The sequence below is a fragment of the Aedes albopictus genome, chromosome 2 (assembly GCF_035046485.1).
Source record: "Aedes albopictus strain Foshan chromosome 2, AalbF5, whole genome shotgun sequence".
Taxonomy (NCBI): domain Eukaryota; kingdom Metazoa; phylum Arthropoda; class Insecta; order Diptera; family Culicidae; genus Aedes; species Aedes albopictus.
Window position 1 is genome coordinate 107,733,047 of NC_085137.1, and position 27,384 is coordinate 107,760,430.

The 27,384-nt window shown below is 40.5% G+C and overlaps 1 protein-coding gene across 2 annotated transcripts in view; it reads right to left on the minus strand.

The window, feature by feature from the left end:
* Positions 1–27,384, minus strand: part of LOC115255089 (fez family zinc finger protein 1) — a 249,498-nt gene that overhangs the window by 117,521 nt on the left and 104,593 nt on the right. The window lies entirely within an intron of this gene.

Sequence of the window (27,384 nt, forward strand, 5' to 3'; positions counted from 1 at the left end):
TTAGATTCATAGGCAAGCGATCAGTCTGAGCAAATTAAGTTCAGATGTGATAGGTATATTTTTAAATTGTATGTGAAGCTGGGCTTCAAGAGAATTTAAGAGGGCTGACCATTATGATCGCGCATGAGTGGACCCATCAATTAAGTAGTGTGATTTTATAATATGAAATAAAACAGGAACGATCTTTAGGTGATCTTCAGGAGAGGTATTGAGAATACTGACTTTATTTAGTATTTCTCATGTTTGACAGTGTGTGTAGAGTTAAGGGTTGTAGGACATATAATGGACTGTTTGTACGAACAGATGGTTTTAGGTATGCTTCATAGGGGATTTCACGGGGTCTTTAGGTGAGTTTAATTGATTGATTGATTTGTCTTTATTAGAGAGACTTTCAGCCCTTGGCTGGTTCGTCTCTATTTAGGTGAGTTTGAGATTTGTTTTAGAGGTATCAAAGCCCTTTTAGAGGAGTTTATAGGGGCGTTTCAGACGGATTCAGAGAGCTCCACGGCTGTGCCTGAAGGCCTTCTGAAAAAAAAAACACGTGAAGCGCTCCTTAGACCCCCTGAAACCTCGCTGGAACCCTCTAAGACCCTATGAAACATCCATGAGAACTCATGGGGCACCCTTAGTGTAACCCGGGGTAATACGCACCCGGGGCAAAACGCCCTCACGCTTTTACACTATATAAGTAAAGTTCCGTCAGATGCAAGCAAACTAGACGTAAAATTGAGCCGAACAAGCCCAGGAATGACAAGAATATTCGAATGAAAAGCGTGGAAAACGATGATTTTCCACATTCGGAAAGATTGTCTAATTTGAAACGCACGCAATTTAAGAGATTGCGCGCTAATTATATAGAATCAACATATTAACTACCATCCGCCTCCTACACCTTCCATTTGCTGCCGTAAATAGTAAGATGGAGCCGCATGGAATTTCATTAGAACCTAAAGCGGGAAATACCAGAGGTCGTATTGCCCCACCTCAAGGTGCGTTTGACCCCCAAAAGTTTTTCAGCACTTAAAAAGTAACAGTTCTATAAAATGTTTATTTTATTCGGTAATATTGATATCACGCTGACCAAAAGTTGGCGCGTAAACTAACTTTCAATACGCAAGACACCCATAAAATCATCTTGATCTTTGTTATAGGGCCACGTTTGCTTTGGGGGTGCATATTACTCCACCTTCCCCTAATACCCTTTGAGCTCTCCTAGCCCTCCTGCCCCTGAAACCCTGCAGAACTTCTCTGGAGTGCCCTAAGTGCCCCTGAAGCCTCCTGAGACTCCTAAAAACGCCCTTGAGATCCTCTCGAACCACTTCGGAACCTTCTGAGATCCTCTGGCACCTTCCTGAGGCTTCCTGATACACACCTGAGCAGGTATGGGAACACTCACTAGCAAAGAGTTACATTCGCTTGCTGTTTTCTCCACTCAGAAGCGTGGTATCAAGAAACGAAGTATGGACGAGTTTTGCCTTGTGGTTTTGACTAAAAGTTAGCCCTAGGGATTATGGATCGAAAATGTATACCAAGGTGCTGACAGTGCTATGAAGGGACTCTCCACGAGGTAAGTGTAATTTACATTCTCTTCGTGAATAGTTGCATTTACTGCTCCCTCACGATTTCGGTATGGCTTTGTGACCCTATTCGGTAAACTTTTAGACAAAACCACAAGGCAAAAGTCGTCCATACATCGTTTCTTGATAGCACGCTTCTGAGTAAAAAAAAACAGCAAGTGAGAGTAACTCTTTACAAGGTGTTGCCATCCTTGCCCCTGAGAAATCATAAGCACCACAGAGACTTCCTGGTTTCCCTGAAGCCCCCTGAGACCCCCAGAAACGACCGTTAGACCCCCTAAAGCACTCATGAAACAGCTTGAAAGTCCCTGAAGTGTCCCTAAGACCTCCTTGTAGTCCCTGCACAATATGGGTTCTGAATAGCGCTTTCTCATGCAGGGCATTATTTAACCCTCTAATATTCAGCCCCGCCTTTACACGGGCAATAGTTTGAGCATTTTTGTTTTTTTTTTCTTTCCTGGGTAAGCAAATGTTTTATATTTTTTGCTGATACTTTGCACTGTTCTATATATCTTAAAATGTTTGTGGTTGTTTCTTAAATCGTATTTATTTTATTTTATTCTATTTTTCAAACTGATGTTATGATCAAATGTCATTGTTTCTTTTGTATTGAAAAACTGCTGAATCTAGAGCTGGAGCTAAAAGTTTGTGGTTTCTGTGAGCATAGACATGATCATAATAAATGATCATGCTATTCATACATGCTACTCCCTCCATGATGGACTGAACAAACAAAATAACTAACAGATGGAGCCTGTGGTTGGCACCATGTGCATCTTTGGAAGTCTCAGGCAATACCGGCACCGGCACATCCTTACGGTCATCGAGGCAGTAAAGGAGTATTAGTTGGATATCCGTTGCTACTAGAGGCTGAGTATACCTCTACGTCTCCATAGTTGTCACGGGAAGTTGTTTTTGTTTGTGCAAAGGGATGATCTGAATTCACCTTGGTAAGTGTTGCGAGTGGTATAAACTGTTTTTCTTTTTTAAAGTAATTCGTCATTGTTATGGTAATGCGAAGGGGTCTCCAGTTAGTCTAGTGGTTAAGGCTATGGATCGCCAATCCGGAGACGGCGGGTTCGATTCCCGTTCCGGTCGGGAAAATTTTCTGGACTCCCTGGGCATAGTGTACTTGCCTCACAATATACAAATTCATGCAATGGCAGACAAAGAAAGCCCTTCAATTAATAACTGTGGAAGTGCTCAAAGAACAATAAGTTGAAGCGAGGCAGGCCAAGTCCCAGTGAGGACGTCGAGCCATAATGAAGAAGAAGAAGAATGGTAATGCGAATGAAGAATATGTTGACTTGAGTTACCAAAATAACACCCCTCTAATTTTTTGATATATTTTATAACAACATTTCTTCTTTTGAACGCGAGTAAAAGATATTTTTATGTTTGTCCCAACCCGTCATATCACTTTTTTTTTCTTTTTATTCGTGAATTTTAACTTAGGCTAATTCTTCACACTTCATCACTTTTTCAAAAAACTATGATTTTATAATATGAACACCTGTTACTATTGAACCAAAAGAGATAACGACCGTCTTAGCGCACGAAACGACGGGTCTTCAAATGCTCTACAAGTGTTCCTTGGGCGACTTTGATGAAAAGTCGAAACTGAAAAAGTTAATGCCAGAAAACCAGTTTTTATTGAACCACCCTAAGCTAATTCAGAAAAATATCTCTAGATTGGCCAATTTCAAAGATACATAAAAACTGTCTTCAGCAACTTGCTCAAAATTGATAGTTTCCGATTTCTTTGAAAATATGGATCACCCTAATTTTCATGCACATTGGAAAGAGGGCCTTATTATTATGGACAACTTTGTAGAAGACCATATTTGTCCAAAAAAACATTTGAAGGCACTGAATGCATCTTTCCTCGTAAATATGGTTCATGGACCACTGTGCATTGTTACTTTTGTATTGAAACGCTGCTATTAACATATAGACTGGCTCGAAAAACAAATGACCAGGAATAGTACATAATGTGTATCGTAGTTTTTTCAAATCGGATAAGTAATGGTGGAGATATAGTCGAAATAAGAGACTTACAATTTGAGAACCTTGGGCAAACAAACACTTTTTACTCTTACTTTTTTATCTAAAACTGTAGAGATAAAAAAAACTTCATTAAAAGTTGCGACATTTTCTTAAATATTTATTTAATTTAAAGCAATGTCAATGGAAACTGAGTCATTAAAATTTTAAGGTAAAAGTGGTAATTTAATTTAATTCATTTTTATTAGCTTTTGACTGCTTCTTAGTGAACTTAGCAGAAAAGTCTAGATAAAAAGTTATTTAGCAAATGAACTGTTGAACTCTGTATTGAAGTTTGGGGTTACCCCTCAAAATTATGTGTTAACCAAAAGTTTGACGTCACTCATGTGAGCATGGGCACGTGCACAATAAATTGTCATGCACATGCAATTTGTAGTTGCTTCTCCATGATTGACTGAACTAACAAATAATGGAGCCTCCGGTTGGCTTTACCACCCTCCATGTGCATCTTTGAGAGTCTCAACCTATAACAGAGGCGGCCTCATCCTTACCGTCATCGAGGCAGGAAAGGAGTGTTAGTAGAATATCCGCTGCTACTAGAGACACAATATGCCTCTGCGTCTCCATAGTTGTCACGGGAAGCTGTTTTGTGTTGGATAGATACATGATCTGAATTCACCTTGGAAAGTGTTGCGAGGGGTGTACACTGTTTTAAAATAATTCGTCATTGTTATGGTAATGAGAATGAAGAATATATCAACCATACAAAGATTGTTCTCAATGAGTAATTTTCGCTGAGACTGGCCCACTATTTACACCCTGAGTGCTGTTGATAGGAACGGTTTTATTTCTTCAAACTACTCAACGCACACAAATATACCACTGGCACCCAACTTGAAAACATGCACGAGCCTTCAATTATCTTGATACCAACTCTGATGGCGTAGTTGTCAAACACACCATCGCGAAGCCGTTCGAAAAAGAAAAACATGATCAGTCACCCCATGACTCCCATTTTGTGCTCGTGTTCAATTCTTCTCTCTCTCTCTCTTCTTGGCGTAACGTCCTCATTGGGACAAAGCCTGCTTCTCAGCTTAGTGTTCTATGAGCACTTCCACAGTTATTAACTGAGAGCTTCCTCTGCCAATGACCATTTTGCATGCGAATATCGTGTGGCAGACACGAAGATACTCTATGCCCAAGGAAGTCAAGGAAATTTCCTTTACGAAAAGATCCTGGACCGACCGGGAATCGAACCCGTCACCCTCAGTATGGTCATGCTGAATACCCGTGCGTTTACCGCCTCGGCTATATGGGCCGAATTGAATATGGGTGTTCAATTCTTATTAATTTCCATTCGCTGTGGAAGTTTGATGTATAGTCGTGGCAAAGTAATCTAAAATAGACTCAAAACAGCTTTTTATATAATTTTCCTCGCTTTCTTCTTGAACAAGTCTATCTTGTAAAGCCTACTTTTTCTTGCATAAAATGGTTCAAAAGTAATACTTGGTAATGCTTTTTGTGTCGGTTGGAATAGCATAAGTACGATAGCTATAGAAGCCACGACAGTTAGATGCAGATATTTTGACAGCGGTCAACGGAGATATCGTGACAACCGTTTTGATTGAGTCTGCAGCACCCAGTTTACACTTTGTCTTTAAAAATGCTAACGGTGGCGATTTTCAGAATGTCCTTGCCAAAAAATAAGGGAAATACATTTGGGTACTCAAATTGATGGACCCCTCGTTAGTTAGAGCCACAACATTTTTTACGGACCCCTCGATTTTGATAAAATGTTGGCTCATTTGAACTGTTATAATCGAAAGTTTCTTCTAAAACTCCCTCAAAATGAAACGTTTTGGAAAAGAGTGAAGATAGGGCTACTATTTACAATTATAAAAAGTTGGGTCGGTTATATTTATTTTGGCCACTATCTTGGATTTTTATCCCAAAACTTTTCTCATCATGTTGTCATCCACCGATTTTGAAAATTTTTGCATCAATTGAAAGCTGAGACATTAATACATAATACAGGGGATGGCCAAAATGTTTGGGATTGGCAACTTTTTTTCTCCCATAAAAAAAATCAACATGCTGTAACTTTTCATAGAGTGCATCAAAAAATCTCAAATATTGACTGTTTGTCAACCTATTATATGTGCATCATTGGTACAAATTTGGGCTCGATGGGTTGATTTTTCTCGAAGTTAGAACCGTTCGGGTAAAACACTATTATTTAGACAACCAATTTTTGAACTGTCATATCTCGAAAACCAGTGAACCGAATTAAATGAATTTTTTAACGTTTATCAACAATATATTGATACCAGTGAAGAGAATTGTCAGACAAAAGAGGCACAAAACAAGCAACAAAGAAGGTGCGACGACTACTCTTTATCCCTACTGGTAACAGATAATGACATGATCTCGAAATTTTTTGTTGCAGACAAAACGGAAGCTGAATTTGTTGCGTACTTTTCAACTCGTGAATAATCAATTATTGCTAACCCAAAGTCGAAACTGTTTGATGATAGAGCTTCACCAGAGTTGCAGTGTTTACCGACTCGAAGTTACCGTTCGAAAATCGCAATGCAAGGATTAAAAATCTCTAAACTCGTGGTGTACGATGTTAATCCCATTATTTTCAAGTTGGGACAAACCTATGTCGCATGGATTTGTTTGTTGCAACAAATACAGGTTGCGACATTGTCATTATTGTTGCGCGATGGTTTAATTTTGATTCACTGATTGATACTTAATAGGACGTTATAAAATGTAATATTTTCACACGGCGAATTAAGTTATAGCGGATTGAATTTTTTACCCATATAGAGGAAAATAAGTCAAATTTACAATAATACACAAAAATTACTAAATGTGTTCTTCCATCAATTTAAATAGGCTCTAATATATCTGATTAGAGATAACTTGAGAACAGAAGTGGAAAATCTTTGGATATCAACACTAAAATTTATTGACATTGATGTAAAAAAAAAATACATTTTTTCGAGAAAAATCCAAAAAGTGTCAATTCATGATAACTTTTTTCAACGTTTAAAAAGAACATATGTTTTTATAGTTTGTGAAGCATTTACATATTGTTAGTGTACGTTCAAAATTTAATTCAATTCGGTTCACTGGTTTCCGAGATATGACACCTCAAAAATGAGTTGTCTGAAAAATAGTGTTTAATGCGAACGGTTCTAACTTTGCGAAATATTAATCAATTGAGCCCAAATTTGTACCAATGATGTACACATAATAGGTTGACAAACAGTCAAAATTTGAGATTTTTTGAAGCGCTCTATGAAAAGCTATAGCTTGTTGAACTTTTTTGTGAGAGAAAAAAAGTTGCCTATCCCAAACATTTTGGCCATCCCCTGTATATCAAAAAATTAGAGAACTTTTTTTTTCTTATCAAAAGTTATCTGAAGATTTGTAAATCGAGTCACGTTTTCTGCATATATTTCCATGCGCACCGGCAACGGCATGCAACAGCATCAGCTAACCAAGCAAAGCTAACCAACTTCAAACTCTCTTAGGATCTACGAAAGACCCGTTGGACAACTTAACAAAATCTGGTGTTTACAAAGTAACATGTAATCACTGTGACAAAATATACATAGGACAAACAAAACGCACACTCAACACACGATTCAAAGAACACATAACGGAAGTATCAAAAGCACACAAAGCCACAGACAAGGGACTCATTCATCATTTTAAATCTAAAGTTGCTGAACATATTTTCAATGAAGGACATTTTTTGAATACTTCAAATATTAAACTCTTACGACACATTACAAACCCATGGAAACTTGATGTTGCAGAAAGTTTAGAAATTTACAAACAAAACAATAAAAAACTACTTAACAAGGATCAGGGCAATGGGTACACGTGGCTGTTTAAATTTTTACCTAACACACCTAACAAATATTAGTGAAGTGTTTTTAAATTAAACTAGAGTCTGAAGTAACAAGTTCTACTAAAAGCTCTAAAGTCCACATTGTAAGAGCAACCTCGATATCTGAAAAAGTGGGATTGTTTTCGAGCGATACTTTCGAAATTGTGTACAATATTGTGTAAAAGAGTCATAGTAAAGTATTCAGATTAGTAAATATGATTCACATAAGGAAACATGTTAGCCAGATGAACATCACGGATGCATTTCAGAAGAAAAAGTGTCCCCTGGTCGGAACTTGCTGAATTTTTATTCTCTATTTTTCATCAGGAGCAAATTAGGGTTACAACTGCTTGAAAAAAAAGAACACAAAGTTGTTTTGTGCTTATTTAATCTATTCTATTGCTACGATACTCCGAGTCGAAACGTGTGAATCATAACCAAGGTGTGAGTACCTATCTTAGTCGTGTGTGGCATATGTTTTCCCTTTTTTTAAAATCATTTCTTACGAAAAATACAAGCAATTAGAAATGAGAGAAGTATTGCCTGATATTTATGTTTTAAGTAGGATGAATATGCGAGAACTATTTTTTTTTTTTTTATATAGTGAAAGTAGTTTTATTTGTCAATTCATTAGGAGCTATTTACAAAATTTAAAATTCTAGTTCTACAGGGTGCGGCAGGAAAAAATGCGAAAAGTTCAAGGCACTATTACACGTTAAATATGGGATATATATGACTATTTTTTCATGACAGTGTATCAGTCAATGTCTATATTCTAGCACTGCAAAATAAAAATGAACATATTTGATGTTTAACATGTGATAATGTAAGCCTAATAAGCGGGTATTAAAAAACTGCGCGCCCAATGGTCATTAAACAAAATGACTATAACAGTAAAATAAAAAAGCTTAAATTCGATCAAGAACCAGATCACACTGATCCAGAGCCATGTAGTTTTACATACTAGATGAAATAAGTACATATATTTGATAATATTGTAGAGAAAACGGGAAATTTTGTTTTATCAGATACGAAATTTAGCGACCTGTGTACTTTTCTGCGGTTTGAAAATTCTGATTGTCTTCAGCTTCAGGCGCCGCCCTGTAAAGGTTAGTGACCAAAATGGTAAAAATTTTAATAACCTTTTCAGAAAACTAGCCTATCAGAGATCATGGAACGTTGAAACATAGATTGGTTAACGTCAAATAGACGAAAACGAGGTTTGAAGTTGAAAAACACTTTCGCATTTTTTCCTGCCGCATACTGTAAGTGGAAGTTCAAAGCATTAACATCAATTACATTGTAACACTCATTTACAAAGACGATGTATTGAAAAAATATTCTAAGAATCTTCACTCGTTTTGTTCTGTTCATACCTGTTAGAACAGGGCGCACGAGATCCTCGAACGTGAGCCGTCTCCATCCATCCATTACGCCTGCCAATCTTCGCTGAAGGACCGCCCAAGCCGGGCCGACGCGAGCGCAGTCGCAGAATTTGTGTTGAAGCGTTTCGACATGGTTGCCACAGTGCGTGCAGTTATCGTCTGCTACTCGTTGCATTGCAAACAGCAGCTTCCGGTGCTCGATCTTCCCATTCACGAGCAGGTATAATTTTGATCGTTCCGCGGAGGACAGTTGTCTACTGTGAACGTTTCGCCACACGCGTAACCAGTCTGTCGCCGGATTGTTGCGTTCCACCTTTGGTGCCTCTGTTTGTTCCACAAAGAACTGATGTATTCGACCGGCGGAGGGGTTTTCTTGGACTTGGAGGGGAATTTGGGATAATTTCGAAAGGATTAATTTTATATCAGGATTATCTATTGGAGTTGCAGGGCGGGGATTTGCATGGAAAAGAAGGGATCTATAATAGGGAAGGGAATCGATCTCTTGGAGATGTCTATTGATTGCCAGGGATGGGCACTTCAAGGCCGGCAAGTGCAAGTTTAATCCTCCGCGTTCTTTGCTGCGCGCCAACTGCATCATTGGTACGCGAGCGACGATTCCTCTCCATAAAAACGAGCCCATCGTTGCTGTGATTTTTGTCGTGTGTATGCAAAAGGGTGGTAGCACCGACGAGAGGTACCAGAGTTTCGAAGTGCCGAACGTATTCAGCATTATCACCTTCTGCTGCAGTGTCAAGGTGCGCAGGGATTGCAGCCACATTTGCTGCGCAAATTTCCCCACTAACGCATCCCAGTTGAGAGTTGTCATCAGTCTGATCGAGTTTGCGAAGACAACACCCAGTATTTTAACTGTGTTGGCTGTCTGCAGCCAGTGGGTGGTGATTCGGTTCCCTTCGCAAAACCCAACGTCGATGGCAATCGTCTTCCGTAGATTTAATTTCGCACCGGCGATTATCTCGAAACGGTGAAACAGCCCATTCAGTGCTTCAATTTGTGCCGCCGATGTCACGACGACGCTGATGTCATCAGCATACGCTACGAGAAGATCGTTACCGCACGCTTGTTCGAGGCGTTGCACCAGGGGGTGGAGGTACAGCACAAAGAGGTGCATGGACAACGGGTCCCCTTGCCGAACCGAGCGTTTAATTTCGAACGGACGAGATAGATGTCCGTTGATGAGTAGCCGAGAAGTTGATCGGCTGGCGATCCGAGAGAGGAGAGTGACTAGTTCTTCGTTGAAGCCGAGCGAGCACATGGTTTGAAAAAGAAACGAGTGCCTGACCCGATCGAATGCGTTCTCCAAATCGAAGCTAATGAGCTTCCCGGCGCGACGTTGATGACGGAGACTGGCTATTCGATCTTTTATTGCGAGAGTTGCCTGGAAGATATTACGGTCGGTGTTGGAGCATTTCTGTCCATCGCTCAGCACGTGGTGGGCTCTCATTACACTCTCCAACCGAGTTTTAAGAATGCGTGAGAGCAGTTTGTAGTCACTGTTGAGCAGCGAGATGGGTCGGTACGACCGGGCTGTGTTGTCGCCTCCCTTCTTCTTCACCAGCACGATGATGCCCTCCACAAAGGAGGGGGGAAGATTACCGCCAAGTGCTTCATTGAGTAGGAGATTCAACTCACGATGGATGACATCGAACATTCGGAGGTAAAACTCTCGTGGGATACCATCGCTGCCCGGGGATTTCCTAGGGGCACTTTCTCTTATTGCAGACAATATCTCTTCCGTAGTGATCTCGTTCGTACAGGCTTCGTTGGCTGGATCGTCGGGGGGGATTACTCGCTCGCACGCAAAATCGTCGCCGTCGTCGTTGTTGTCCACTGCCTCGTCCGTGTAGAGGTTCGAGAAAAATTCAAACAGATTTGCCTCGATTGCTTGTGGTTGGTCGACGATTTGATTTTCTCCCGTCCGTAGCTGCGTGATGTTTGCCCTTTTGCGTCGCCTTTCCCCCAGCTGGAAGATCGAAATCGGTTCTCCAGCTACATATGTTTCGTTGATGCGCATAAACATGTGCGAGAAGTTCCTTTGCAACGCCAACATTTCGCCTTTCAGCCGGTTGATCGTGGGAAGCATTTCGGGATGCTGATAGTAGCCGTCGTACGCTAGCCGTAACTCAGCATAAAGGCGCTGATGTTGGTCGTGGAATTCCTCGAAAACGGCTCGAGATTTCCACTTAAAGAAGCTCTTTATTTTCGGCTTAACGTACGTGAGCCACCACTCCATCCACGATGTGTAGTTCCTGCGCTGGCGGGTCCAGTATTGCCATTTGTACTGGAAATCCGCAACATTCTCTTCAGTCAACAGGTGTGGCCGCAATGACCAGAAGCCGCGCCCAGGCTCATGGCCGAGCTGAGGGAGACAGAGTCGTACCGTCAACGCTTTATGGTCTGTGAAACAGCAGACGTGCGTGTGGGCCGATCGGAGATTCTGTCGCAAGCCAGTGCTGACATAAATTCGATCAAGGCGGGACTGTGCGTTGCGGCAGACATACGTAAAGCCAGCATCTCGCGGGCACAACTTCTCCCACACATCATGCAGCTGTAGCTGTTGAACAGCTGTTTTGAGAGAAGGGCTTGTATTTGGGCTGGACGAGTCGCATTCGCGCAGAACGCAATTGAAATCGCCAGCGAGGATGACGTGCGCGGTGCGGTGACGTAGGTAGTACGCGAGAGTTCCATTAAAGAAATTCTCTCGTGCAGCTCGCAGCGCTGAGCCGGAGGGAGCGTATACGTTACAGATGGTCGTGTCTTGCACTCTCAGTGCAAGCAGTCGGCTATCCAGACTCTTCTCGACGTGAGAGACTTGGATGTGTTCTTTGACCGCAACCGCCGTTCCTCTTCTCGTGTGATCTACATTAGTGTATACGACAAAGCCAGGCAAGGAGAGCTGGTCGTTTTCCACTTCTTGTAGACACACAATATCGAGCGATTGGTTATTGATGAAGCTTCGTAGGGCGTTCAATTTCGTGGGGTTGGTTATCGTGCCGATGTTGATGGATGCGATGTTGTACGACGTGAGAGCCATTTATAACAGATTATCCTCGCCCTGTTCGTCGTCAGCATCTTCTCGGCGCGGCTTTTTGCCGGGAGGACGGCCTCGCGTGCTTCGCCTGCTGCTCGTTGAAGCAGAGGAGTCATCGGTTTCGTTTCCGTTACCGTTGTCGCTTTTGCTCTGCGATCGCATCGTATGTGTCGGCTTTTTGAAGCAGTCAACCAGTGACACAATGGCTTTTTGGGACTCTTCGGGCCGTGTTGTTCTCTCCGATGACGAGGAATGCGCGCGTTGAGATGACGGGCGGGAAAAAGTCGTTAGATCAACGCTTGTTGACAGACTTTCCGATCGTGCAGCCGAGGTAGTCGGTTCGGTCTGACTCGTGGGATTCGGTAACGCAGGGAAATTGTCCAAGGACGATGGTGGTGGAGCGGGTGGTTTCGAGCCGATCGGTTTTGAGATCAGCGGCTTCGCACCAGCTGATTTTGTCGGTGGTGGTCGTGATCCAGCTAGCTTCGCTACGTTAGCGTAGCTCTTCTGTACCAGCAATTTCTTGTTTTGCACACAAGATATGCCAGTGTGCGCCTGCTCTTTGCAGTGTTTGCAAGACTGCAACTGCCCCTTGTACAGGATGAACGCCTGCTGCCCATCGATGTTGACCAGTGCTGCAATTTTTCGACAGGCCTTTATGATAGCGATATTTTGCTTTTTTCATTTTCTCTGTTTTGGTTTTCCTGTCAAAGTTGCTTTCCGATCAGCAACACGGGAGCGGAATGAAATAGGTACTCACACTCGCACGCAGCGTGCTGAAAGCGAGAGCTGACAGGGCTAAATTTCCATTCAATTTTCTGTAGTTGAGTGTTTTCATCCGTGCTAACGTATAGGGCACTCACTCTCACAAGCCACCGCTTGAGACGAATGGCCTTTCAGCATGAGTAGTGTGTGGATGATTGGGAATTGATCGTGTTGGGTCGCTCACGAATGGAGCTCTCGGACTCTGTCAGTTCTCACATCGAGGAACTGAAAACGACCGCCGCAGTCATTCATTTTCGGCTGAAAAACAGACACTGAGACAGATATTTTGCAGGACTGATGTTGACCCACGAGTCAATATTTCGGCGTACCAACATACGGGCCGACCATATGCCGAGTGGTATACCGGCAAACTCGTAGCCATCTCCCCACGTTAATTCGCGAATCGATATCACTTCGCCGAAACGGGACAAAAACTCGACGATCTTCTCTTCAGACACGTTTTCGGGCAAGTCGTGAACCTTCACTTCCACACTACCATCTTCCATGGTTATACGAAGCTTGTGCTTCTTCCCATTGAGTTCCACTTCATGGCGGCCGTCATGTTCGTCCACAATTTTTTGTGCGAGCATCAGGTCGTTGACCTTGACGAACGCACATTGTTCACCCTTGTGGCACTGTAGTCTTGCAACTTCTTCTTTCTTCAGCCCGAGCACTGAACGGCAAAAACCGTGCACCTTTTCGAAAGAAGGCTTCACAGGGAAACACGAATAGTCTATTCGAAAGGTGTTTTCTCGCCTCATCGCGAAACACTCCAGCGCGTGTCGCGGCACGGCGTAAGAAAAGGAAAAAAGCACCGAAACTAGACGCTTTACTTTTGATGAGCGCAATCGATAGAAAACGTCCGCGCGTCTCAGAAGCTGAGCGATAACTGAGAACTATTCGTAAATCTCTGGAATAACGAATATAAGGCACAGAAATTCGCTCTTTCGCAAAGTACTTGTACCACGCCGAACTCTATTTAAAACTCATACTTTTAAAATATCTATTTAATGTTTTATGATTAATTTACCAAATGTCTGACTTATTTATCTCGAAATGTGAACCAAGTGTTGTTCCTTTTGGCAAAACTTTTTTTTTTGTCCGTATTAACGGGATTTTTAACCCTAGGCTAGTTCATCTCGGGACCCACTTTTTACTTCCCTTCCGAAGGAAGAACCCACATTTTGTGAGTATGTCGGGAGTGGGATTCGATCCCAGGTCCTCGGCATGATAGTCAAGTGTTCTAACCACCTCATCAGGTCCGCTCCTTGGCAAAACTTTTTATATGCTTAATCGTCACATATGCCGGTATAAATATTTTTACAGTGCGTTCACATAACAGACTTCTTTCCTCCAATACACACCCTCTGGCACCGAAACAAAAACAGAGTCGAAAATCATGGCATGCGATTAACAGGTGCACCTCAACTAAATAAATAACTATTAAAAACAACTTCTCCCACAATTCCACCGATTCATCCCCTAATGACACAGCACAGAGTCGACTGTATAGGACAACAATAACCATCATCACTCCCTTATGCTCCGATTCATTGTACCACCACCGGGATCAGCCCTCCCGTTTGTACGATTTTTTTTGCTCTCCTAAATTGCCGAGAGCAGTGCGCATAATATGAACGAAAGGAATCGTTTCAAAACGAGAGACAAATGAGCTCGGTAATCCCGAAACATTAACCCTCACTGCCATTTCCGAGCGATGATGAAGCATGAAAAAAGAACTCAACTTCGCACAAAGGTTTAGGAAACCGTAACAATTCCGGCGCCGGATTGTTTGCAACTGATTTTCAGCTAGAAGGGTGCTGGCTCACAGTTGTCCACAAGCTGTACATTGTACAGCTTTCCTTCGAATGGTACGTTCTCGGGAAGGCATGTCTCCATGCATACTGAATCGTGCAGGTTGAACGGCAGCTTTCATCCGCAAAATATCAAACCCCCACATCATCGTTTTGTCTCAATCCAAAATCGTCGAGGGATAAAACCTGATGATGTGCTATAATTTTTTCTTTTCCCCTACTCGGTGCGGCTGCTACCCTCTGATTGTATTTCGGTTGTTGCCTCTTACTGCGTATAATCATATACAGGCTCTGCAGCAGCGATTCTCAACTTATTCCAAGCCGATCAGTGTTTCCAAGGAAAAAAAAAAATCCTAGAAGACAAAACCAAATAAGCTGTGCCCTTGATTTACCCAGTATTTCCATCTCTAGGACGACTTCACCCCCGCTTGAGAACCACTGCTCTGCAGCCTGGAAATGCGCAAAGAGGCACATGAATATAACAATAACAATAAATAAATAATGACGATAATCTAGGGGAGGTTTATTTTGATTATTTACAGTTTTTCAATTTTCCTCTTGAGCTGTGACGAGGTTGACGACGACGGCGACGACAACCACGATAAGGACGATGATGGTATGGTGGTGGTCTTGACGTTTGTTCTTCCTTCGAAGGCGCACTCATGTCTCAATTGACTTCGTTGTCCTTTTTGTCGGCTTCTCTTCCTCCGATGGCAATTCCAATCCAATCATCGACTACCGCGTCAGGACCCCATGGGAATTGCGTACGATGCACCGCGCCGTTCAATACGACTTGTGAACATCTTCGCATTAAATGGAAACTTTTATCGCTTAATTCGTTACAAATGCGATCGGTTATGGATTGTCATTAGGATTTAGTGGTACCCATTGGCCTTGATGGGAACATATGGCTCTTTGAAGTTAATCAACCAGCGATCCAAGCAGGATTCATGTTGATTCATTTCGATACCTGCATGTTGCGCTTTCTACTAGGTCACGTGTAGCATGGTGGTTTCATGCAACGGTCTTTGTTTTCCATTTAACAACGCCGGTGGCGCAACTGCTGCAACTATGGAATTAGAAACCAAAAGTTGGTAAACATCCGATCCATTCTAGGACTTTGTTTGTCAACACTGAAGCACGCACACGATGATGGTGCAATCAATTTTAAAATCATTTTATTTTCATTGCTGGATTTATGTCAACCCAAAAAATCGATTTCTACAACGTTGTTTTGACCGAGCAATGCGCAACGTTTAGTATGGAACTGCAAAGCAGACCTCGCCGACGATTATGGCTTGTTTTTTCCTTGCCATCTCTTCAATTAATTATTTATCAATTTCCGTCTACTGGTTTTCGTCTGAGTCGAACGGGGGCGGAAAAGAAGGCCCCCCACAAGCAGTTCACAAATGAGGAAGCCATAAAGACGGCTGGCTGGAACTCGCTGCTGATGGTCGTTGCTTGTCGCATTGTCTTCGGTCATTTCCCTTTCCCCCGCTGCTGGACAGCATAGCTTTGATCGGACTGGACCGGGTGGACAACTGTTTCAACAAGATCAAATTAAGCCCTATTAGCATGGATTTGTTAGCAGTTGGCTCAACTGCGATTGACTTTGATTGGTCTTCAATCAGCAACCAGCGAATTGATGAATTTACCACACACCATGAGGATTGTCGTTTGTTGGTGGTGGTATTGAAGAGACATAACTCAGACAAGATTGCTAGTGGCGATCGATTTTTATTCCATCACATCATTCCGAAAGGCTCTGTTTACCCCGGGCCTCAACGGGGACCCCATACTTCACCATCGCACCGGTTCGTACCATACCAGGGAACCTTATGAAAAGTCGAGTTCGACCGCAGGGCACCGGCATACCTGCATAGTCGAATTCCGAACCCTGAAAACACCTTTTTGGTTTTGACTAACTCCGACACACCTAGAGTGCACGCGCCATCTCTTCTATAATCTCGAGATTATGTGTGAAACGCCAGTGAAACGACGTTCCAGCCAAAAAGAACATTACACAACCTCTGGACAAGATTGTCCAGATGTGGTTGATTACGCACTGTACGAAACCGTGGGCACGCGAACAAAACGTGTTCTGCAGTTTCTTCAAAACCTGCACAAGCTGAACATTCGTGCGAACCCGCGTAGCCAGTATAGGCATTTGAAGCAGGCCGTACCCGGAAGGATCTGAGACAGACGGAATGATACTTCCGGATGAACCTTTGACCTCACCCCCTAACCTCAACAAGTCGTCGTACGTGACATTTCAATTTCATAATACCGGAAACTTGCGGGACTCCTTAGGTTATGTGGAAGCGGTTCCCATCGACCTCTATATCGTAAACTAGTACTCGATTCTGGAAGTTACTGCCGAGAATCTTGTACAAGTAGATACACGGGTATTCCAAGACTCAGGAGCGCATTGGTAACAGCAGCCCAACTGTCATCATTGAACGCTTTGATTACCAGGGTCACTACTGCACAGCAGCAAAAACTCCTTTTCTTACGCAGAAGATAAAGTCTACGGGAGACCTCCCATTCCGGAAGCCGAACTGGTAACTTGATCGACCATTTACACACCTGATGTGCCTCAACAGTCTGTTGAAGATGATCCTTTCGAGCACCTTCTCCGTCGTGCCAACGGGTCTCCAGGTGGTTTCCCCGCCTATGGAAATAGAACCAGACTCTGGCGCTTCCAAACTTCTGGGAAAACTTCCTCGTCCAGGCATTTCTGCGTAGCAGACTTGAACAACTCGGGAGCCTCTGCAATATCTACTTTTAAGGCCAGATTGGCCTGGGGCCTTACCTAAGCTAAGGGACTTTGCTATCCCCGCAAGTTCCACATCGGTGACCCTTGACTAGGATCATGAGCCCCCAGTTGATCCCCTCCAGCATTTCTGGAGATTGCTCTGTAGAAGCTCGAGAGGTCTTGGCCATCACGATCCTGTAGACATCACCCCACGGATTGAATCAGTTTTGTACCATTTAATTTCGCCCAGTTATTACACTCATTCGAAGAGGGTATTCTGCTTAGAGGGTTTAAAAAGCCGGTATAAGAACACATAACTTTATGTAGCTCTCATAGGACTACATTTGGTCATATAAGAGTAACATTTACTTTTGAAGAACATGTCTGCTACTGTACTGTTCTGCTACTAGGGTACGCACTGTTGCCACTGTGACGAGCACTTTGGCATTAGTGATCTTTCCTAGGGTTTTCAGAGTCATCTTCGCCGTGAGAGCCCTTACCTCAACACCTTCATCTAGGACCTCTTCCGCCAGGCTCTTGTAGGCGGTGTCCTTGCGCTCTTTGTCACGCTTGAGCTCCAAGATCATTTCGCCTGTACGAATAACGTCAACTCACAGATCCATGAATTTGGTAACGCTTCTCATCGCATTCAAGATTTCCGAGCACTTGGACTCTTCCGTCTTGATGATGATCATGTCACCCTTTCGCGCTTAGCGCCTGCCCTCCTACATTTCTTTGGCCTAGTGTTTCTACGATCCTGTACCTCCGATTTCTTCTCCTTTTTTCTATCTAGCACGGTCCTAGAGGCGTCCACCAATTGATCCGCCATAACCTGTGGTAGCTCAGGAGCTTCTGAAAAAAAAAGAAATCTCCAAACATTAGTCTGGAAACTTGTCCACGGGTTTCCTCAGAAATTTCTTCCGAAATTCCTCCTGGTTTTCATTAGGATTCTACAGAAAATTCCTTCTAGGATAGCAACATACGTTCATGTTTGTATGCCTTCGTGTATATCTTCGAATTTTTCTGAAGGAAATCTTCTAGGAATTTCTCCAGGAATTTCGTCAAACGATTCTTGTAGATGCAATTCCGGGAAAAAAAATCACAAATGTTTGAATATTCTTTACTATGCTGTCATGGTAAAATCAGAGCTAGTTACTCAACCTTTCAATTTTCAGACGCCTCCTATATTGGTACGTCGTCATGGAAATGACTTCAACATTGCGCATAAATAAAAACATTCTGGAAAAAACCCTTCATGACTTAATTTTTCACGAAATTTGTCTGTAATTATTGGAGAAACGGCATTCTCAAAGGAGTTCCTTTTATGATAAAGTCAAGATTGCGAACGATAAATATTTTAGAATGTGTTCCTTCACATTCGTTAGAATTCTCTGCACGATCACCTCTAGGAATACTATAAGAAATTCATATAGGACTTATCAGTTTTTTCCAGAACTTTTCGAAATAGATCATTTTTGCATGATTTTCTAGAAAAGATTCTGAAATTGGTTCACGGGGGGAAAAAAAAAATGATTCAGAATTCCTTCTGGGATTTCTTCAAAGATGCTTAAGAAAATTCCTTCAAGGATTGCTACAGGAGTACTTCATGTATTCTCTCATCTATTTCCAAATACATTTCCTTCAAAGATGTTTCAAAAGCTGCAATTCCAGGAGGTGTTTATTCACAAAGATTCGGAGATTTTTTAAAATTTTTCTTTGAAAGTTCACATTTTTTCAGGTGCTTTTTTCAAAAATAATTGTTGGAATTTCTGAAGAGGTTTCTTCACGGGTACTCTCAGTCATATATTTAGAAATTCCAATAGCAATATATCAGGTGATTCTTCGGGAAACTTATCTAATGGTTTCTTCAGAAGTTTCTGGGCTTCGTGGCCGTGCGGTTAGCGGCGTCAGTCGTCTAGGCGTTTCGTAAGCCTCAGAGTGCGGGTTCGATTCCCGCTCCAATCGGGGAAAACCTTTCGTCAAACGGAAAATTCTCCATTGGGCCACTGGGTGTTATGTTGTCCGTTGTCTCGTGTTAGTGTAATGTTCAGTCTGTGCAGCCTCTGGCTGAAGACGGTGTAGTGTCTTTTTTTTTTCTCCACGTATTGCTTGCGAGTTATTCACAGCTAGAGATTCAAGCCTATCATCAGGGGCTTCTTTCAGATTTTTTTTTCGGTGATCCTTCCGGAATTTCTTCAAAGATTCTCCAGTTCTTTCAGTTATTATTTTGAAGATTCAATGAACAAATATTTCCTTTTTTTTCGTTTTAATATGATTTACTTCAGACTTTTAGGTATTTTTGAATAGTAATCTTTTCATATCTTTTTAAGAAATTTTTCAAAGAACTTCTCCAGAGATATCTTCAGGAGTTCTTCCATGGGTTCCTTCAGAAAACCCTCCAGGGATACACCAGAATTTTTTTTGAGGGATTGCTTCAATTATTCCACAAGTCTCCAATTTGTGTCGGCATTTGACGATATATTTCCAGTAATTTCTTCACAGATTTCTGCAAGAATTTCTCCTTAAGTTTCCCAAGTAATTTTTCCTTGGATTTGCTTCCAGAAGTTATACAAAAGTTTCTCAGATTTTTTTCCGGAATTTGGGAAGTGTCTTAAGAACTTTCTTCATGTATTTAGGCAGGCATTCATCCAAGTATTCCTCCAGAGATAACTTCAGAAATTGCTTAAGGAAACCTCTAAAAAGTTTTGAAGAATTTTGTCCAAGGAATCTCCAAAGGTATGATCAAAAAAAAAACACAACTTTTGAAAAAATCCTTGGAAATAAAATGACTTAATCTTGGAAGAATTTCTTAAAGAATTCTTGGAGGAACCCATTGAATAATTTACAAAAGAATCTCTGTGGGATTAAATAAAAATGAAGGAAAATCTGAAAGACTCCATGGAAGAACTTTTATTTATTTTATTTAGTTATTTATTCATTAATAATTTTCTTTATTTTTTTTATTTATTTCGTCAACCCAACGTAGACTAGTCCATAGACATAAACATATACATAAATTTTGTTTTCTATTTCTTTTGAACCATGCTGAAATTCCTGATGAGATCCCTAAAGTTCTGATGAAGTCTCTTGAGGTTGAGAGATCCAGGAAACCCAGAAAGGAATTTCTGAAGAAGTCTATGGAGGATTTTCTAAAGAAATCCTTGGAGACAAAAGAATCCCGAAGTTTTTTTTATCTGAGAAATAAAACCGCTGATAGCAAATCTGGAGAAATGCATGAGTGATTTTCTTTAAGAAATCTTGTACGGATTTCTAAAAGAATCAGTGGAGAAAATTCTGAGGCAACCCATGGAAGCTTTTCTAGAGAAATTCTTAGAGAAATTTCTGGATGATCATCTAGAGGAATTTATGTAACAATCCATGGAAGTTGTTTTAGAAGGTCTTTCAAAAGGAAAACCTGAAGGAATCCAAACAAGATTTTATAAAGGAGTTCTTACGTTATTTTCTAGGGTAATCTCAATAAGAATGAGAAGAAAATTCTAGAAGAAACTATGGAAAAAAAAACTCAAAAAGTTTCCTGGAAGAATTTCTGGACGGTTTTGTTTTTAATTCCCTGAAATCCTTTTGAAGAAATCGCTTGAGGAATTTTTGAAGAAATACTTGGAGGATATTCAATATGGTTTTCTAAATGCATCTTTCGACGAGTTTCTGAAATAACTCTTCTCGCATTGAATTTCGGAATTACTAAAGGATTTCTGAAGAAATACATGGAGGAATTTCTAAAGTAATTCAAGCAAAATTTTCTTTTTTTTTTTTGATAATTCGTAGCAGTAGTTAGTTAAGGATTAAGATCACTGTAAGAAAGGGAAGAAAACTTTAGAGAACATTTCTGAATGAATTATTGATAGATTTTCTCATAAGAGCCCGTAGAAGAATTACAATGGGAATTGGATTAGGGTTTCCTGTTTGGTGAACTTTTACCTTCGAAACAGAGAATCCGTAGTGCTATACTAAGCCGGCAGCTACACAATTCAGGGATTTTTTTGGGTGTTTAATTGCAAATTCCTTTGGAAAATGTTCAAGAGATTTTTCTGTGGGTTGCTTTAGTGGATTCTCGAATAGTTTCTTGACCTGGAGGTATTAATGTCATTGGCATTAGATTTATTCAGACCTTCCTTCAGGGTTTCTATCAAATCTTCATTACCGAGGGTTCTCTCAACCATTCCTGCAGAAATTACTCCAGAATCAAATGCTTAGCATATTCCAAAGATTTTTTTTTAGGAAATTTATCTATGAATACCTGCAGTGCAGAGGGTTCCTCAACAAACATGTTTGCTGCACAAGAGTGGAACAAAACGCTCTCAAGCAATTTTCAACATAGGAAAGTGTTATTCAACTAGTTATGTTTCTTGGGTCTTCTCCAGTTCTTCTGGGTATTTTTTCAAAGATTTTTCATTTTTTTTTCAGTAGTTTCCTAAAGAATTCCTCCTGGATTTTTAATAGTTACTGCAGGTGCAAGCAGTGCAGAAAATTTTATTTCGACATATTCAACCACATATAGCTCATTTTAGAAGCTCAACCTGAGAATATGGTATATGAAAAACTTGTGCGGCTAGATCAGCTCTACTGGAAAGTCACGGAAAACCCTATTTTTTTCGAAGGTAGTTCGTGACATTTACCTTAAATATTCTAAAAAGAGCGGTTTTTCCGTGACTTTCTAGTAGAGCTGGTCTAGTCGCACAAGTTTTTCATTAACCTTTTTCTGGTTGAGCTTCTAAAGTAAGCTGGATGTGCACAGATAAAAATAATGACATTTACACGTCATGTAAACTTAATTTTGGTAATGTAAACTTAGTGTTATGATGGTTTACATGATATATCATGTAATTTTACGTTATATGTCATGTAAAAACTCAGAATCATGCTGAATTACATGACATATAATGGAAGTTTACATGATATTTCATAAATTTTACATGATATGTAATGTAAACTTCTGTGATATCCAACGCTCCAATTATGTGCATCATATGTCATAGAATTTTACACTCTTTTTTCGATCTGTGTGGTAGAATTCAGGTGTGTTGAAATGACATTTTCAGCACTGACCGCAGGATTTCTTTTAGAAATTTCTTAGTAAGTGATTTTTGGGTTTGGCTTCAGAAATTGTATTAGTAATTTTTCTGAGAATTCCTTCAGAGGCAGCTCCAGGAGTTCTGCAGAAATGTATTGAGAGATTTCTTCAAGACTTCCACCAGTACTTTTGTGTGCGATTTCTGCAGCAATTGTTCAAAAGATTCTTGCAATAATTCTTCTCCGTTTTTTTTTTTCAGAAATCCCTCCATAAGTTTCTCAAGCAAGTTTTCCCTGGAATTGCTTGAAGAGTTCCTTGATAAGTCTCCCGTGAATGTTTTTCTGATAATTAAGGGAGTATCTTAAGGTGTTTCTTCGGGTATTCTCCTTGGTTTTATTTTTGGAATTTATCCAGAAATAACGTGATAACTTCAGAAATTGTTTCAGGAAGTGTTGTCCAGGAATTCCTCCGAAAAAAATCAATAATTTCTTCAAGGAATTTTCAACGGCATCTCCAGGAGTTTTTTAGGGACTTCTTGCGACTACCTTCCAGAAGTTTCTTAGATTTTTTTTTCAGTTTCCTGAAAATTTTTTCAGTAGTTTTAGTACATATTTCTGAATGAACTTTTAAAAAATCCCCACAGGAAAATCTGAAGAAATCCCCCAGTAATCTATTAAGAATCCCAGGGAATATTTTTGAAAAAAAAAAAATTCTTGTAGGAATTAGTGCAAAAACCACTGGATGAATTTCTCAAAGAATTCTGGGAGGAACATTGGGAAGAATTTCCCTGTAGGATTTTTAAAGATGTTTAGGGTGAATTTCTCAAGATTTTTTTGAAGAAATATCTGGAGAAAATTTTCAAGTAACCAGTGGTGGAGTTCGTAAAAAAATATTGAGGTAGTTATAGGAAAATTCCTAGAGAATTCCTGAAATAAAATTCTTGGAAGGTTTTGTAATAGTTTCAAAGAGGTATCTGTGGACGAATTTGTGGAGAAATTTTTAGAGTTATTCTTAGACGATTTGCCGAGAAAATTGTTGGGGTAACACATGAAGGAATATCTGGAGGATATCCAGAAAGAACCTTTGTATGCACTCCTGTTGGAATATTTGGGAGGAATTCCTGCTGAATTACTGAAGTATTAATGCAAGAATCTCTACAAGAATGCAAACACCAATTTCTGAAGAGATATTGAGAAATTTTCTGAAAAAAAAAACACTGAAACAATATAACAAAATATCTTCAAAAGCAATTCTAAACTAATCGTTAGAAGAATTTGTAAAGTATTCTTTAAAGAATTTCTAAAGTAATCAAAGGTGGAGATTCAGAACAAACCCATAGAAATCTAGCCAAAAGAGTTCCTATAGAAAGATATAAAGGATTGTCCAAAGAAACCCCTTCAGAAATGACTTAAAGAATACATGGAAGAAATTGTCGGAGGAGTTTCTGTTTAAACCTTGGTAGATTTTAGGATCGAATTTTGAAAGTGATTTCTAAAAAAAGTACATGTACTCATTTCGGAAGAAATTTATAGAAGATTTCCTTTGACTTGGAATCCATCGACAACTTAATGGAGGAATCTCATAAGGATTTTCTAAAATAACCATGAATTAATTTCTGGAGGAACTTTTTCTTTTATATCTATATTAACGAGATTTTTAGCCCTAGGCTAGTTCATCTCAGGACCCACACCTTACTTCCCTTCCGAAGGAAGAATTAACGTTTTGTGAGTTTGTCGGGAGTTGGACTCGATCCCAGGTCCTCGGCGTGATAGTCAAGTGTACTAACCACCTTATCAGGTTCACTTCACATTGAAGGAACGTTTCATTTTCCTGAAGAAACGCTGAAAGCATTTCCCAAGGAACCCATGGATGATTTCCTGAAAGAATTTTCGTACGGATTCCTAAAAAAAAATCTATGGAAGATTTTTAAGATAACCCAAGAAGCTTTTCTAGATGAACTTTTGGAGGATTCCCAGACAAAAAATACGAAGAAAATGCTTGAGGAACTTCTGTTGTGATCCATGGAAGATGGTTTAAAAAACTTTCAAAAGAAGTCCGTGAAAGGTTTTCCGAAACGAATTCCTGGAAGATTTTTCAAAGGAATCCATGGAGCAATATCGGAAGGAATCAAGGGGAGGTTTTATAAAATACGGTGTGGGACCATTTGGGCGAGGGACCAATTTTGGGCACTTGTTGTTATAACTCAGTCTATTTCAAACCGATTGACTTGAAGTGTTGATCATGGCTGGAAATTGTACGTATCTGATCGTGCCCCAAAAATTAAGTCAATCGGTTAATTATCGGTTATAAATTGACCAAGTTATAGCAGCAAGTGACCGAAATAGGTTTTCCCGCCCAAATGGTCCCAGACCCTTGTGGCCTAAATCATTTCTGAAATAATCTATAGAAAAAATTGAAGAAAATTTGAAAGGAAACTAAGATATTTGCAAATTCAAAATGCCACAATAAAACTCTAAAGGAAACTAAGAATGGAAACATCAAAGTAGGCTTATATATGGTGAATCGCGCCCCTCATTAAGATAATGCAACCAAAAGTTCCCTTGAAAGGGACAACAGCCGCCGTAATCGAAACGCCTTGTGATTATCATCAACACCGCGGTAACAAACTGGCTGGTTGGTGTGGTGCCTGAGTAGACCAATTCAACACTCGACTCAGCCACGCGGCAGGCGGTCCTCACCCAATTCAGATCTACCCACCATGACTGCTACACTGTACCTAGTATTTGCGTACGGACGTATCCCATGGTGGTGATGCACAACGATTGTGATATATTACACGCATATTGATATTAGGCAGGCATCAGAGCGTGAAGTTGACCGAGGAAAAGGGTTGCTGTTTGGGTTCTAGTTCTGGCTGATTAAGGGGGATGCTATTTTCCGGGTTCGATACAATCAGCGCACTGTTCACGGATTGCGTGTTTTATACTAGGTATGCTACGATTTTGTAGGTCCAGCAACCCAAACGAGGAGTGAAAAGAATTTAATTAAGACTGGGGAAATTTGTCGGAAATCTACCCTGACGATGACAAATCATTTCGATCCGACAACCAACATCGAGCAGGATGAATCCCTTGCTGCTGATGGGGAAACATTAGCGTGGAATGTTATCAGCGATGGCGTGATGATGATTGTAACTTCTCCTGGCATCAGCAGCAGCAGCAAGGGGAAACATCATTAATACCATTTAAAAGCGTATTTGTCTTCGCTGTAAGATTATGTCAATATTGAAAGACCGTTTGAAAGTTTGATTGTTGCTCTCGAGAGGGGACGCCTCGATGTCGTTGGTAATAAAATTTATTACCAGCATGTGGTTTTTTATCCACCAGTATAGGTTTGACTTCTTAATCATGGTGGTGGGCATTAAAAAAATAAATGCATGTTCGTTTGATGCAGTCTGCCTTAACTATTTACACACTGTCGGAAAAAAATTCAATATCATAGATGATTATCCCATATTTACCATTTCTAATTATATTTCTTCCAAAAACAACGCTTTTGATAAGAGGTATCTCATCAAAAATCACGATTGCCACTTGACCTATCAAAGCATTACGGACTCTAATCCTTGGACTCGAAAATTCCACGTTCCTCCCCGCCCTAAATCGATCAATCAAATCCCTAGTACTCACACAAATCACCGATACCAGGAAAAAAAATCAACTCAAAGCTCAGCATCAATCCGCTCCGCTGTACTGATTGCAGCCGCGCACGACGTAGCTCCAACCATATGTAGCGATAATTTTATCAGTCAGCGCGAGCACGATTTTCAGAATGTAAATCCGGATTTGATTCATTTTGCCGGGCTTGCCCAATGTCCATACATATCACATCAGCCGGATTCGGTGGAAATTTATTCTCTGCAACATTGACCCCTGCTCGACTGCAAGCAATACAAAGCGCAATTACTGGTCATACATTGTGTGTAGGGGCACACATAGTTACACATACAGATGGCGACAGTCGCCATATGTGGGGGGAATTGAGCTGCTGCCGCCGGGCACGAAATGAGATCAAATATTTAGTCCAGTAATTCAATTTGCTCAAAGTCATGGCGTTACTGACCCCGCTGCCCGTCGGAGTAGTTTCCACGAAAAAGCGTGAGTTTCAATGGCAGTTGGTTGGGACGCGGTGATAGATGGGGGTAGCACTGACAGCAGCGCCGGACGGGTGCCTAAATATAACCTAACCAGACGTCCGTTTGTTGATAAGTTTTTTTTTTTTGATAATCGTTAGCGATTAAAAGCATTTGCACAAATTGTGGAGATGGGATATGAAACCACAGGACGGGGAGTATTGGGTCTTTGGCTGCAATATACTAAGTTGAATAATATTTACTCAAATTGATATGGTACAATGTTGTAAGTTCAATATAGATTGAAGATTGTGCGTCACACAGAAATGCAAAGCAGCGTATACAATTTGGTTTTGCTTTAATTATTTTTATTTTGTGTAATATCAAGCCAGTCTTGACATTTTTTGTTTATTATTAATATTACTTTATTATAGAGATTTTCAGCTCTAGGCTGGTTCATCTCTTAGAAATTCATGGACCCGTGAGTACTGATAGGATTGGAATTTTTTTTACAGTATACTCCCTCACATGATTATTTAGTTTGTAAAAGTGGACTGAGAACGTCACAATGGTTTCTGTGGCCGATATTATTCCGGTTATAAAAAGGACTGATTTTCGGTACACAGCGTGTTTTCCATAATAATACGAAATTAAATTCACTCTATTTCCATTAAAACATGCACCTCTACCATCGAAAATGGTTAATAACCAGGTTGTGACCGTCCAGGAACTACCGGATGTGGCCACTGGACATAATCTCTGGAGGAGCCTGCTACATACCTTCTGTTTATAAGTGTAGAATTAGCATTAGTTAAAATACACAAAAATAAAAATTAAAAAAAAAACCTACTCTTTACTTTGATTTACATCCATAATCCATTTTGCGGTCTTAAGTATTGACTTTAATGGTATGATGTCTTTCAAAGAATTTGTTCTATATTCCTAACTTTTTATTTCAGAATGTTTGCCTTTGTGATTAATCCACCTAAAATACGATAGAAGTTCA